This window comes from Calonectris borealis, chromosome 4 (genome assembly GCF_964195595.1).
Source record: "Calonectris borealis chromosome 4, bCalBor7.hap1.2, whole genome shotgun sequence".
Classification (NCBI taxonomy): Eukaryota; Metazoa; Chordata; class Aves; order Procellariiformes; family Procellariidae; genus Calonectris; species Calonectris borealis.
Genome location: NC_134315.1, coordinates 82,913,208 through 82,927,622, shown reverse-complemented (window position 1 = coordinate 82,927,622; position 14,415 = coordinate 82,913,208). Strand labels below are relative to the sequence as shown.

General features: G+C 44.9%; 1 long non-coding RNA gene across 1 annotated transcript; it reads left to right on the top strand.

Annotated features, from left to right (window-relative positions):
- The first annotated feature begins 1,944 nt into the window (after positions 1-1,944).
- Positions 1,945-12,425, top strand: LOC142082294 (uncharacterized). The gene is made up of 3 exons (XR_012673656.1): positions 1,945-1,957; positions 2,513-2,588; positions 7,343-12,425. It is a non-coding gene; the product is annotated as an uncharacterized LOC142082294 (long non-coding RNA).
- The last annotated feature ends 1,990 nt before the right edge of the window (positions 12,426-14,415 follow it).

Below are 14,415 nucleotides of genomic sequence, written 5' to 3'. Positions count from 1 at the left end.
CTTAAATATAAACTGGAGACAAGCATAAATATCCATGCATTTTTTAACTGGCTGTTTATAAATAGGTGTTTCTTGCTTTGCTGCAGAACTTCTTTCACAGTTTTTTCCACTTTGTTTCCAGCAGGTGGCATTCTTGATCCCTTCTGTAGAGGTGTTAGAGAAGGAGTTTCTAAGTGGAGGTTTTTTTTTGGACTTGGCTAAACATATATATTAGTAAAAGTGCACCCTAAAATGTACGAAGATTCCAAAAAGGATTGGCTATTTACAAAAGGGATGAGCTTATCCAAAACTGGAAGGGTGGTTTGTGTTTGTGGCTTTAAATCATTACTATTGTTGGAGGCGGGGTTCATTTTTCAAAGAAGTTACCCTTATCTGTCTGCATAGAAATTCTCGTACCTCCCATCTGAAGCACTTGGCTGCTGTCAGTCAGGGTGCTTGACGGATTACTGTTAGGCCCCACGGCTAGATTTTTGATTACGTGGGGTCCTTTGCTCAGAGTTGGATCAGAAAATTCTCGTAGGGGTAAAGGAAGGCTTCGCACTGACTTCAGTAGGCTTACGAGGTAGTATGTGGAAAAAGCAATGCCGGTGCACTTGAACAGCCATCTAAACATCTTTTTTACTATGGGCTGTGCTCATATGCCTGGTGGAAAGAAGAAAATTAAATCTGTTGCTTCGCAAAGTGAATAGTTGATGTGACTGGCAAAAATATTGTCGAATGTGTTCACTGATGTTAATTGCCCTAAATGTCCCATTTGGTCCAAATCTTCCTACATTAGGAATTGGTGATGAGGAGGCGGGTAATGGTAGTCATTTGTAAGTATCTTTAGAATGGATTATGTCTTTTTTTTTTCCTTTCCTCCTCCTTCCTCTGTTCTGCAGGAGTTAAATTGTAGAGTAAAGCTTTTTTAGCTCCTTAATACTGATGTCTCCTAATTTCTGGTCTGGAGCACCAGGCAAGTTTCAGAAGCTAGGTGAGGGTAGGTAATCAAGAGGAAACTGGATTTTTTCCAAGTGTTTCAAATATGTAGGTTTTTTCTCCTCCACTCTGTGCCTTAAGTAATTGATTGTACTGATTACGGATGGTAGTGTACTGGCAAGTCTAGTCTATGCCAACATAGAATGGGCTAGCAACTGAATCGGTCTGCAGCAAAAGGCTTGATTACTTGTGACAAGTTTGACCTAGATGGTTTTTTGCTAATGAAAAAAAAATTAATCATGTTGCGTAAGCTCCTCATCTGCAATATGTCTAGCTTTATTAGCTCAAGTACAGCATCCTCTGCAAGTACATCACGTATGCAGTAACCTTTTTCTACTTGGAGTTTGTGCTGAGGATGTGTGCTTGCATGAACAGAAAAGATCAAGCCATGGGGATGTGCTTTGTTTTGAGGACCTGGCTCTTAATTTACATGCATCTCGAATGGATCACGAGCGGTTGATTAACACTGAATTTTAGCAAAAGGTAGGATATTGTTTTACAGGAGCGTTGTTTCACCCTGCAAGTACGGTTTTGTGTCTGTGTGTAAGCAAAGAGTGTTTTTATTACTGATGAATTACATATACAAGGAATGTTATGAGATATTGCAGTAGTGATGTGCTGTTTGCGACCCGAAAGGAACAATGTGAAGGTGATGACCTGTTGGTGTAGAAAAGCAAGGCTTGTGATATCATTTGCGTAGGTTTGTTGGTCTCTTCTCTTTTTTTTTTCTTGGCTTATTTAAAAGACTTTACTATCTATTATGGAAAAAGGTAGAGCTGCCCTTTTGAAGATGGGTGGCTATTAAAAAAAGGGATGCTTAAGCATAAATATACAGGTGAACTTAAATCATAAGTTCTCAGACTGCTGAGTGTACTTTCAAAGAATAGAAGCGTGGAATAATAAACATTTCTGCAGAAATCTATACTTGGAAAATTTGAACACTATGGGAATACTGTGGATCTGAGCCTCTAGAAGTCAGGTGAGCAAAAGAAGTGGCTCATGAACTTAGCAAATTTTCAGCTGCATTTGTTCAGGTGTAATCCTGCAGTTAGGAGTACCTGTTATGACGCTACTAATCGATGAAGTAATAATGCCCCTGGTCGGTGTAATACTGACATCGCGTTTTACAAGCTGTTGAGTATATTGGAATTTCTAGCCTGAAATTCTTGAGTGACACAGAGGAGAGATGAAAGGGAGGAAGACAACATGAGATTATTCCCCTTTAATAAGTTTAGTCCCAAAACAAAAACATGCAGAGTGGGAGGACTTCTACATGTGGTTCTTGTGCCAATATGCCTTAGAAACCAGTTAAATGGTTAGAGTACGCATAACTAAAATGGCGTTGTTGGCTTCCAGAAATTAATACTAGCGTACTCATTGCAAAGCGTGGGGTTGTAATGCTTTAGTGGTTTTTGATTAGTTAGAGCAGGACATAATAAATAGGTTATCTGTCCTGAATGTTAAGTCCTGTATAATAAGAGGCCTGCTTTTTACCAGAGTTTCTGTTAATGGATGCTTAATACTCCTTTGGTAGGTAAATAGAGCCCAGATCTTCTATCAAAAGCAAAATGGCAGTAACGCAGGACCTGGTTACCCGAATATGTGGTGAGGTGAGAAGGGATGTGTTGCAAGGCATTAACCGGTCCGTGCTAGCTGCGTGTGTGACGTTGCCCGCGGTAAGCGGAAACTTATTTCAAGTCAGTTAGTCCATAGTGAAAGGTTCGCTAGGCAAACTCTTTGCGCATACTCGGGCATGAAAGCACATACTCTTGGTCCCTGCAGAGCAGCTGAGAAGTAAATAAATGTTATCGCCTGTTAACAAACCATACCTTGCTGTGCACGCTTGGCTCTCGGCGAGAAGGGGGAGATGTCTGGGAGGGTGGCTGGAAGGACGAGACCATCTTCCCATGGACCACGTAAGTGAAGAAGGCTGGTCGCTGTGCCCTAGTTCTCTCCCGAAGGGCTTTGTGTTTTTCAGTGCATTTACCCTACCTCCTCTCCTCTCTAATTTTTAGCAGCACAATCCAAGCTATGCTGAATTTGGTTGGCAGCTTCATTTCCACCGAAAATATTTCTCGGGGAAGTATCCGGTTACGGCATTTGAGGTCGCAGCCTTTTTGCCTCTAAAAGTGTGCTCTTAATGATGGTAGGAAAGTAAGAGTAGATGTATGGGACTTGGAATCCACACTGTTTATGAGTATTGGAAAAGTTTACTGATGTTCCTTGTGGAAAAAAGGGAGTGCTGCAATACATTTACTAATGCAGATGATGTATGATTGCTTTTAAAATTGTCTTATATGAAACTGCTGTTAGTTTGACTAAGGAGAAGCAGGCGGTGAGCTCGGATTCGCAGTTAGTGCATACAGAAACATTTGCCCAAACAAGGAAGAAATGGCCCTAGAGGCATGCACGCAGTTGTGGGGAATGACTTGTACGGATATTAGGTGCACTCCAAAAAACTTTGAATCTGCGTAGGTCAAACTGAGTTCACAGGGCCTTTGCTGCAAATTATGGCATGGAGGTTAAGTCAGATGGGCAGGACGGGGATGTTAAAAATGCCACGCTCAAAACCGATGCAAGAAAGGCTAGCCTCTCCATAGCCACGGGGGTTTTCCAGGGAGCTAGCGGTTGGAATTAGCACTAGTCCCACAGCTGCTGTTGTGATGTACTGTAGCTAGGTACAGTGTTGGAAACATCAGGTAAGATCAGCCTTGTACACCTCCTGAATTTTAACTTGTCAGGTATAGACACTGATTTTAGTTTTCTCGGGGACAGAGCTGGAAGTTCTGCAGTGTGTCTGCCTCTGCTCTGAAAGTTAGGCTAGCCTAAGATGTCGGGCTGAGCGCTTCATTTGAAGCATACAAAACCGCTTGGAAAGATCTGGGCTAAGCACAAAGCCCATCCAGACGATGTCACTGATGAGGTCTGTTTAAAACTCTAATCGTGCCTACGAGGGGTAAGATGTTTCTAAACGCTGAGACAGGCATTATGAATGATTACATTCATATTCTGCAGTACCATTGGTATTGTCAGCCTCCAAACTTACAGGGAAGCTAATATTGTAGCCTAAATTCTGTCCGTATGGTAAAACATGCATTGACTTAAATAGGATAGAGGGAAATAAAAAGCTGTTAGGACTAAAAATACTGTTAGGGATAAACATTGTTATTTTACAAGCAGTCATTTCTGTCAGTACCTCACCTTGCGGGTGAGTAGAGGCTTCGTCCTACGACTACATGGAGAGGGAGTTGTCAGTGAATTCCTGACGGTTGTACCTTGCAGGGTTAGTGTTCAGTGCACGCGCGAGTAGTTGTAATGTTGGGGGGGGAGTGCTATGGCACTCGGGGGGAAAGCTGGTTTGGGAGGAAAAGTGTCCTTACTTCCTATCACTGTTCTGAAAAAATAAGCTTTTTGTGCCGTGAGGGTAAGCAGCATGGGAATCGGTCCACCACGGATTTGTATTGGCATCCTACTGAGAGGAGGAGGCTTCATGGGAGGCTTGGTTTGGGTACACTCATTGACTTTTAAGGTTTTAGTACTGTCTTTCATCAGTGGCCTTCAATATAAGCTGCTTGTTTTTAGGGTTACCTTTACCCCTAGTGCGTAGTGTTCTACCATTTAGCAAAGGGAAGTGCTCATTTGTGAAGGTTTTCAGAACAAAGATCAGGCTTTCTGCGAAAACTGCCTGTGAAAAATGTGAATGTAATCGGAAGAGTATTGAATTTCTTAGAGTCAAATCCTGTTTAAGTTAAAGTTATTTAGCTCCAAGAGTACTTGGAAAACGGGGCAAAACCCAGCCTGCCCAATCTGCCAGGTACTGGGAAATGCTGGGTTAACATGAGCTATTACTGCACATGCCATATTTAGTCACTGGCAGAGCGAGACGGGTGTATGTCAGGGGCTGTGGCGCTTGGCACCTTCGGTGTGATCTTCAGTGGGGTAGCAGGTCTTCTCGTGAGCCTGTATGTTCTAGCGGGCATCTTTGTAGTAAAACCTGTGCTGATGGTATTTCTTTGCAGCTGGAGTTCTAAAGGTCTTGGTATTGTTGAAGTAGAGAAACACTTGGGGGACTGTTCTCTCACCCTAAAGAAGGCTTAAAAAAAACCCCAAACGCTAAAGTGGAAATGTTTTCGGTAAAAAGGGTAGTGATTAAAAATTATTTGTTCTTTCCCGAAAGCTTCATCTTGCCAGCAGTCCTCCTGCTGCGATTACATTGCTAGTAGCACCGTTTCTAAGTCACTAGGAGTGACTGGGGTGGAAATAACAGATAAGTAAGGCAAAACTTTTTTCTTTAACGTGCTCCGTGTACAAAATCAGGTAAATTTCATTTCCCAGCATTAGTAAAAGTGGTTATGAGAAGACAAATTTGGAAGTGACCTGTACAAAGGCTAGGTACTGCTCAAAGCTTTTAGAAAAGATGGCATGCTAACAAGGTAGCCAGTGACCTTACGCTAGAGGTGCCCTGTGAAAAATAAAGCTTTATTTCAGGGAATTTGGACCATTGTAAGCATGGTTCCTGTAACAGGGCTTTCCCAAGCCCACCTGCTTTCGGCTCCCTAGGTTTGTTGGGGAGGGGGGCTGGATTTTGGGGACTGGGACAGTGAGATATAAGAACATCATCCTAGTTGAAGCTACGTAAAAACATGTGCCATCTAGTAGAAAGACATTTTCTATTTCTGAGGTTTCTGGAAGGTGCCTGCTGGATTTACTAAGAGTGTGCTGCCTGGTGGTCTTTGTACTTTGACTGCAGTTCTGCTGGAAAGCTGTTCCGCATGAGTGCGGTCAATCGTATGCTTCCCCAAAACTAAAGATCAGGTCTGTGTGTGCTGTGTAGCACATGTACGTGCACATCTGTGTTGGCTAAACCAAGCTGAAATGCAGGCATCCTGCATAAAGAGAAGCGAATTAATATTGTGCTGGACCCTCAGTTGGGGGAAGGGTCATTTTTCTGCTTCACAAGGGCTTTCCAAAAGGGTTGTGAGTAGATGAGGCGCAGTGGAAGAGCGAGTTGTTCCTATTTCAAGAAGGCTAGTTTTGATGTTTTTTCAAAATGCTTACGAGCATCCATTATCAATGGATAGTGGCTTGAAAGAGATTATTAATGCCCTTATCTCATTGTGTTTTAAAAACGCTTATTAACAAAACCTGCAGTACTATATGTAGTGCATAGAGGTGGTGTCTCATTCCTTGTCTGTGTGCGGAGACATGGGGAAAAGATTGGATTTCCTTTATTTCAGTAGTGATTTGTTGTCTTGGATGTAAGTGAAGGGGTGAAATGTCTACTAGATGTAGAGCTTCCAGACTCTGAAATGCAGACTCTTCTTAAAGTGTGTCAGAGTGGCCTTCGAATTGTCATTTCCTCTCCAAAACCTTTGTAAAAAAGGTGTTGTAAAGGTTACCTAGCAAGTTGGAGAACTTGGAATTAAAATCAAGGACAGGCATTTTATCCTTGTGTGTGTGTGTGTATTGAACTACAGACGCTTACGTATTTTAAAAGTACGTTTTAATGTTTCTGAGGGAGCTAGACCAAGTGGGGAGAAGGTCAAATTAATAATCTTGGAAGAGTCCCTTTGAAGGGATCATGTTAAAAACACATCTATCCTCTCCAAATCAATGTATTGGTAAATAAAGCAGTTTTGCTTACCTCTGACAAAAGACTGACTGAAATACGATACGTAGTGGTCAAAGACGGCCAGGATCTATCGGGCTTCATGCGGCATGAGAGCACAGTTGATCTCCTAGCCTTGTCACAGCATCAGAACATTACGGAAGGAAGTTGTTTTCTCCTTGGCCAGATAAAACCCCTTCGGTGCTTGGTCTCACACTTAGATTAGAAAAAACCCTTTCTTTTTTAAATTCAAGAGATAAATCCTTCACCCTTCCGGGTAATACAATACCATCTGCAAACAACCGTGAACACATGAAAGTCGAGCCAAGCTCCGAGTCAATGACAGCGTCTTGACACGTTAGGGAATGAGTGTGAAGTCCTCTCCCAAAAAGCTTGTGCCACTTCGTACGGCGTTTGTTTACTTTTCGTATGAGAACCGTGAATGACTTATGGCACAGTTGCAGCCTCTGGCACATTATTGTTCTGTGCCAAGCAAAACATCCACCGGTAGAGATTTCCATTCAGCTTTGACAGGGTTTGCCGCTTGGAATTCAGCGGATCAAAGATGAATTGTTTTCGCTGTTTAATACTGATTAGGAGGCTTGCATCTGGTGTGTACTTTATAACTCCAGGGAAGGGAAGAAGGTACAATGTAATTTAGTTGTTGGTGGATTGTTTGTACCTGTAGCTATTGCTTCCTTGACCCTCAGTTTTCTCCATGGAGAAAGCCATCTACATTTTTTTTTTTCCTCCCAGAGGTGCTAAAAGCTCTGGTCAGTGCAAGCGCAGCACTGATAGTCATTGAAGAAGGTTGGTCTGTTATACCGTTCTCCGCACTTCAACAAATCAGCTTATTCTTAAAGAAGACAGCAGAAACAAACCGAGATGCCAAAAAAATTCAGCTATGGCAAAATTCTGCTCACAGGACAAGTTAGAAATCTTAACAATAGAAGAAGGAAGAGCTGTGCGGAAGGTAGATTCCGCCCTCCTGCTTAGGTTTTTCTACAGAAGAGCAATGACCAGTTTGACCAGAAGTTAGAAGTTCAAAGTGATTAAATCTAATTAATACATATAAAAACAATTTAGATAAATTATTTCTGTAATTTAGCAGCCTTAAAGAAAGGAGTGCATATGTATATCGGGTAAAATTTGGAAGAATTGTTAACTGTAAGAACTGAAGTGTCAGGGATTCTGGAATCGGGGAATTCACAAGAAAATCCATTTCATAATTGTCTACTTGACAGGTTTTTTTAATAAGTCCCGGAAAGTAGCTGGCTTGATACAAGTATAGGACTACATCTGAGTCTACTTCTATCTGACAAGTTCCTATATGAAGGTCGCTATCTTCTTCGGAAGGTTTAACCCACAGATTTCCGAGTATGGACCATGTGGGCTAAATTCCAAGAAGTTCAAGAAGAGACCTCAGCCAGCAGATCTGGAATGAGACGGATCCTTCTCAGAAACGTGTTTCTTCAGCTCTTCTGTGTGAGTCTGTGCCAGCACATGCCCAGCTTCCAATAAACGTAAGTTATGTCTGGCTCGAATCACTCAAACCAGTGATTTGCATGCCAAACTGAGAAAGAGATCCTGAACACCAATGTGCAGAAAAAGTGGCCTCTGCCTCGAGATTTAATGAAAGGATGGTTAAAAATCGTTTATTCCTACAACCTCGGTGACTTTTTGTGCCGCTAGTTCCAAGATAGGCAGCTGCCGTTGGCAGTTGGGTCATTGCTTTGCAAGATGCACCCTTCAAGCTTTCAGTCTTAGAACAATCTCGTATTTCTCTAGACAGTCTGAAGCTTATTCTGTAGTTTCGTTTGCTGGTAAATTGTAAATAGACTCAAACCAGAAATGCCGCTTTTGTATTGAATTAGGAGTTTAAAAAAACAAACAAACAAACAAAAAACAAACAAACAACAAACAAACAAACAAACAAAAAGGATGTGAAGGCCAAGACTTTACAAAGCTTTGAATTTCTGAAACAGGTGGGAGGCCTTGGTGCAAAATTTGAGAAATGTTTTCTTTTAAATGCATGTTTTCGTTTCAGAGGGAAAAGCTCTTCATTCATATTGTGGAATGGGTGAACTTCCAAAACTATGTAAACTATGGATCTGGAGTTCTTCGGACTTTAACGGCTTCTTTGGAACAGTGTTAATATTAATGTTACTTTTACAGTCATCTCAAATGATTTAAAACTTGTAACACCATCTGCCTTGACAGATAGTGGCGAAATACCTGTTCTCTCCCTGTGAGACCAGAATGGATTAGGAGGGGATTAGGGCCTGTGTATTTATTCCTTTCATGGTTTGTGCTCTATTTGAAATGAACTTGAAATATTTGTTTGGTTAGTGTTTGTGTGTGCAGTGGTAGTTATTATGTGTCTCTGGTCCTATTTTTGTAATAAGTACCTCCTGCTATAGCTAATGAGTACTTACTCGGTAAAGCACTGGGAAACTCATCATGCAAATTGCTGTTTGAATCTTGGATCAGTGCCATGCTGTACATTCCACTTCTCACATTTATTGCTGAAATTACGGTGCAGTAATTAATGGCATACAATCCTGAAAAAATTTGGCCTCCAACTTGGAGTTCAAGATGGTAGTGTTCAGTAGAAAGTGAATCAAAATTGAACAGATGGAATTACCATGAGGAATTACTATTACATTTAGCTGGCATATTGCACTTAATCAGACAGACTTTGTTTAAAGCGAGCGGGCGAAGGCGGCTGCAGCAGTCCAGCCTTGTACAACTGAGTGCTAGATGGTAATTGGGATACTGCTACGGAGCAGGTACATTGAAATTAGCTGAAAAATGAGATTTCATTTATAGACCGGTACAAATATGATCACTTTTCCAGTTCATTTCAGGTTTAGGCTTTTGCATGTAGCAGTTTAATGGCTGTGACTTCAAAACTTGTGTCTGGTTTTCTTTATCCCGTGACCTCAAGGAACCCAACTTTTATATTGCAGAAGCACTTGGAAAAGTTGGCTCCAGTACCTTCTGTTGAGTGTGCGGTGCTGGAGGTGTGAAATAATAATGACTGGCCAGGAGCGGGGAAGTGCCTGAAGAAAGACAGTGTTATAATGGGAAGAGTCCAACTCAGGCTGTGTGGGGTGCTGTGGTAATTTTTATTAGTTTGAGTGCTTGATTTGTGATTGCTAATGTTGGAGTCTTCATTTTTAGAGGAAATCTATGTAAAGGGTGAAGAGCAAAGGAATTGAAATTGAAGGGAGAAAGTGTAAGATGTGTGTCACAAGAAAACAGTCCTTTCAGTAAACACATCCTACCCCTTTCATTTTTTTTTTTATTCAATCCTGCAAGCAAAAGTGAGATCCAAACCTACGTTAAGAAAAACTTCACCACCGCCCGAGAGAATGACTTCTCCATTCCCCCCCATCGATTTCTGACCAAGATCACCCCCCGACCGCTCCCCTGGGCGCTGAAACGCTCTCCGGGTCATTCCCGCAATGCTTTCCCACACAACCACCTTCGCTTTGCCTCATCGTAGGACAAACGCCCGCCGCTGCAGCCGCTGCTGTTGCAGCTTTACTGTCGGCTGCTACTTCAGGTAGCAGCCGGGGAAGAAGAGGAGAGGCTCGGCTCCTCTCCCACCCACCCCAGGGGCACGGCCGCGGCTGGGCGCTGGCGGCACGGGCTCTCGGCTTCGCCCCCCCCGCCCCCTCCTCTGAAAGGTGCCGGGGGAGGAGGGGGAAAGCGCTGCCCGAGGCGGGGCCGGGCGGGGCGGAGGGCTGGGCGGGCTACGGCGCATTTCTTGCGGGGCTGCCGCCGCTTTGTCTGCGGGGAAAGTTTGGCGGCGGGGTGGGGGCCGAGGCGCTGCCCCGGCACCTGCCGAGGGGGCGGCGGAGCCACCCCCTCTTCCCCTTTCTTCCCGCGGAAGCCCGCCCGACGCGGCGTCTCTCCCTCTCTTCCCCTGCAGCCGCCGGAGGGGCAGCGCGGCGGGGCCATGGGCGCCCCGGCCGCCGCCGCCTGGGCGACGCTGTGCCTCCTCCTCAGCGCGGCGCTGGCCGCCGCCGCCTCAGGTGAGTCGTCGCGCCGGGCCCCGGCCCCGGCCCCGGCCCGCGGGCGGTTGGTGCCCTGAGGAGAAGCTTGAGTTCCCCCGCTGAGGAGAAATCCTCCTCTCCCGGGGGATTTGGGGCATCTTTCCCTCCTTTCTCCTGCTCCCCGGCCCGGGCGGGGGTCCGCCCCCCGCCATTTTGGCGGCCTCTTCACAGGCGGGGCGAGGGGAGCGGGGGCGAAGCCGTGCCCGGCCCCTCCCGCGTCTGCCCCCCCGGTTCTTCCCGCTCGGTGGTGGTGGTGGGGTGTCCTCAAGCAGCTGAGGGCTGGCGGGCGTTAAGCGCCGGGGATGGAGGAGCGTGTCCCGCTTCGAGCACACGGGGCGATGGGGAGACGCGGGGGGTGGCCCGGGGGTGCCGCCGGTCGGGCTGGGGCTGCGGGGCTTTCCCTCACCTTCGGCATCTTTTCCTGACGGCGGGAGGGGGACGAGGCAGCCCGGGACAGCAGTAAAGCCTCTACCAAGCTGAGTGTGGGGTTCACCCAAAAAGATTTTTGTGGGTTTTAGTTGTCCAAACCCACAAAAACCACCCAGTGCCCGCGTGTGAGGTGGGCTGAGCTGGGTCAGTCAGCGGCAGGGCTCGGGGCAGAGCCCGCCCTCACGCTGCCCTGGCACGCTCTCCACGGGTGTTCGTGGCGGTGGTGAGCCCACGGGAGCCGCTTGCCCACGGGACTCGGAAATGCTGTGGTGCGCGGTTGTAGCCTGCCGGCCTGGGCAGCGGTGACAGGAGCTGGGGGGAAGTGGAGAGCAGGCAGCGGTCATCCACCTTTCCTTGTTTTAGGAGAAGAGGGCTGCGTTCAACTCGGTGTGTGCGGATGTTGCCGTAAGAGTGCCTTGGCAGGCATTGAGCGTTGGTTTCTTCTAACATAAAAAAAGCGTTCTGGACAGACTTGTGAAAAGTGCAAGGTTATGATCTTACGATGCTGTCAAACAGTAAAGTTAATGATGTTTTAAGTTTGAGAGTGCAGTGCGGCTACACTTGTGCACTTCAGTTGTTTTCCAGCATTTCCTTTGACCGTGCGACTGTAGGTTGTTGGTTTCCAAAGGGGCAAACTCCCCAAATACTATTGAAACACTATGATTCCCATTTGATATAGTTGTCTCAGTGAATAACATTAGTTAAAAATAGCTATGTGTGTGTGAGTTGGGGAATTGTTAGATGTGAATTCAGGATATTGATTTGTTAGGTAGTACTCTGAGAGACTTAACTTCTAAAAAAAAAAAAACAAAAAGCAAAAATCCCCAAACCAGAAGACTACCCTACCAACCTCCTGCATCCAAGATGCTCCACACAAAAATACCAAGGCAAAAAGTTTGGGGGTTTCTTCCCACCCTTCTACCTGTATGTGAAAGGCAATATGATCATTTGAGGAAATCCTTTCAGGTGAACTTTGCAAACAGTCATGAATCACACGGGTAACTTGGAGCTGCATGCAAAGCCAGGGCACTGCAACAAAGAGCAGCATTGCTTAAATGTGCATCGTGCGATGTCTTGGGCTCACTCAGAATTGGGAATAAAAAATAGCTAGAAGCTATTTGTAACTAAGGGTTTTCCAAGTCCTGTAAAAATGGGTTATATCCCAGTTGGTAACTTGTGAGGGAATGAAATACACCTTTGCTTTAATGGAAAGGAAGAATCAGACTTTCTGTGTTTGCGTTCTAGTCCCGCACGGGCTGGGATGAGCCTGTCTCTCCAGAGCGCAGTGGAGGCAGCAGGCTGTAGAGCTGAGAGAGAAATTTTTGAAGGTCTGTCTCATTCCTGCTCTTGCCTGCCCGGGCTGTTCGAAGCAGCTGCTCTCGCCCTGTTGCCTTGGTCCTTACTCCGTGCTCTGACTTTCATGATGTGTTTATAGTGCCTGGCACAAAGGGCCTAGATGTAATTACAGCCTCTTGAAGCAAAAGTAGGAAATGCTGGTATTTTGTCGTTGTTGTTGATAATTTCCCCCAGTCTCTTTAAGGTTTTCAAATCCTCAGTGGGGGCTCTGATACCACATTTCACATTTTAGGGTATCAAACCATTGTTACTTTGTTACATGGGTACTTTTGAGGAGCTTCAGATGTTAGTGAGCAAAAAAGTAAGGCCAGCAGCCCTTTTTAGGAGTAAAACAGTCGAGTTGTGCTGGTCTTAACTAACTGGTATTAAGTATTGGTTTTTTTTCCCACGTGCCTTCCAACCGTATGTGACCTTGTGTTTTGCACTGAGTTTTGAGGTGCAGCTGGATGATGAAACTTGAAATTATCTTATCATACCAGAAGAAGAGTGTGGGGGAGGAGAGAGATGTGGGGGGCAGGAAGATAATTGATATTTGAAAATCAATGCAGTAACGTGAAGTCAAGGTACGATCAAGTGTTTGTGTTTGTGGTTTTTTTTTTCTGTATACAGAAATTGCTATGAAAGTCAAGTAAATAAACGAACAGGTAGTTGCTGAGAGTCTGAGTCTCGGTTGCGTTCAGGTAACTTGGCACCACCATGAACGTGCAGAGCTCACTTGTGAAATGTGAAGCGGTTAACCGTACGGTTCGTGGGGTGGCCTGTGGGGGACTATGTGGACGTGAGAGTGAAACCCAGGGTTTTGGCACGTTAGTCCTCTTTGGTGCTGAGTCTGTGCATGTGATGGGTAGGGCTCGATTTGTTTACTGTCAATATGAGTAGAAAGGTATCTGCTGAATTTGAGAGAAACACGATTGGGCTTTTGAGGCTCATCATCTTGGCAAAGGAAAATAATTCCTGATGGTGCCTCTGCAGCCTCTTGTAGCTGAGCTGAAGACCAGCTTGAAGGAGGAGCTTTTGATTCGAAGCAGTGTAGCTCCAAGGTTTTCTGTACAAATTTGTCTAATCTGCATTTTATGGGAAACACCACTCTTTGACAAGGAAATTCTTAGTTCTCTGGGTGGTCCCTTGAGGCAGCTTTTCCCGCCTTCTCTTTTCTTTTCATCTTTGAGTTTCTTGGGTTGCTTTTGATTGCCTATTCTTGTCACGTTTTCAGTAGACAGATACGTGTAGTTCTCAAACGAACGGCTGTTTCCCAGAAAATCAATGAAAGAACTGTAATTCAACTTATTCATGGTTTTATTTTCTAACCTTTTATTCGATTTATTGAAGTAGAATATATAAAGTATGCTTGAATGGGTGTATATCTCTATCTCTTGCTTGGAGAACTTTCTGTCAGCCGGCAGTGTCAGTGGTGAGGACTAGAAAGACTGAAGCAGGAGGAGTCCCGTGAGCCTGTCATTAGGTGAAATGTGACCTGTTGCCCATGGAGGATTGATTTAGGAGTGGGAATTCACGCCGGCTCTTCTCGCCGTGATTGCGTTTTTATGTGTATATTCATGTGCTTTATTGGTTTATGCTATAAATGGTAAACAGATTTAGAGGAGTGCAGAAAAGAAACTGCTCTTTAGCATGCAATTTAAATGCCGTGTAACCTTACATTTTTAAGGGCTGTATTTTGCCCTTGAATAGCTGTGGCTTCCCTTTTTTTCAGTGAGAGCTTGGGCAATTATTCGAAGGTACAGTTCTGAGCTTCATCTTGTGTGTATATTGTGAGAATTCCCATCTTATCGGGGGCAGCCTTTGTGACAGTGGAGAGAGAGAACATATGCCCCTCGCACGAGTGGCACCAAATATCTGAATTTGTCACCGGTCTGAGAGAGCGTGAGGTGATTGTGGGAATGAGTTATGATACTAGCCCTGTTCAAAAGTGGTTGATTATTGGTGATGGTGCAGGCAGGTCCGTGTTGAGATTATTGGTGATGG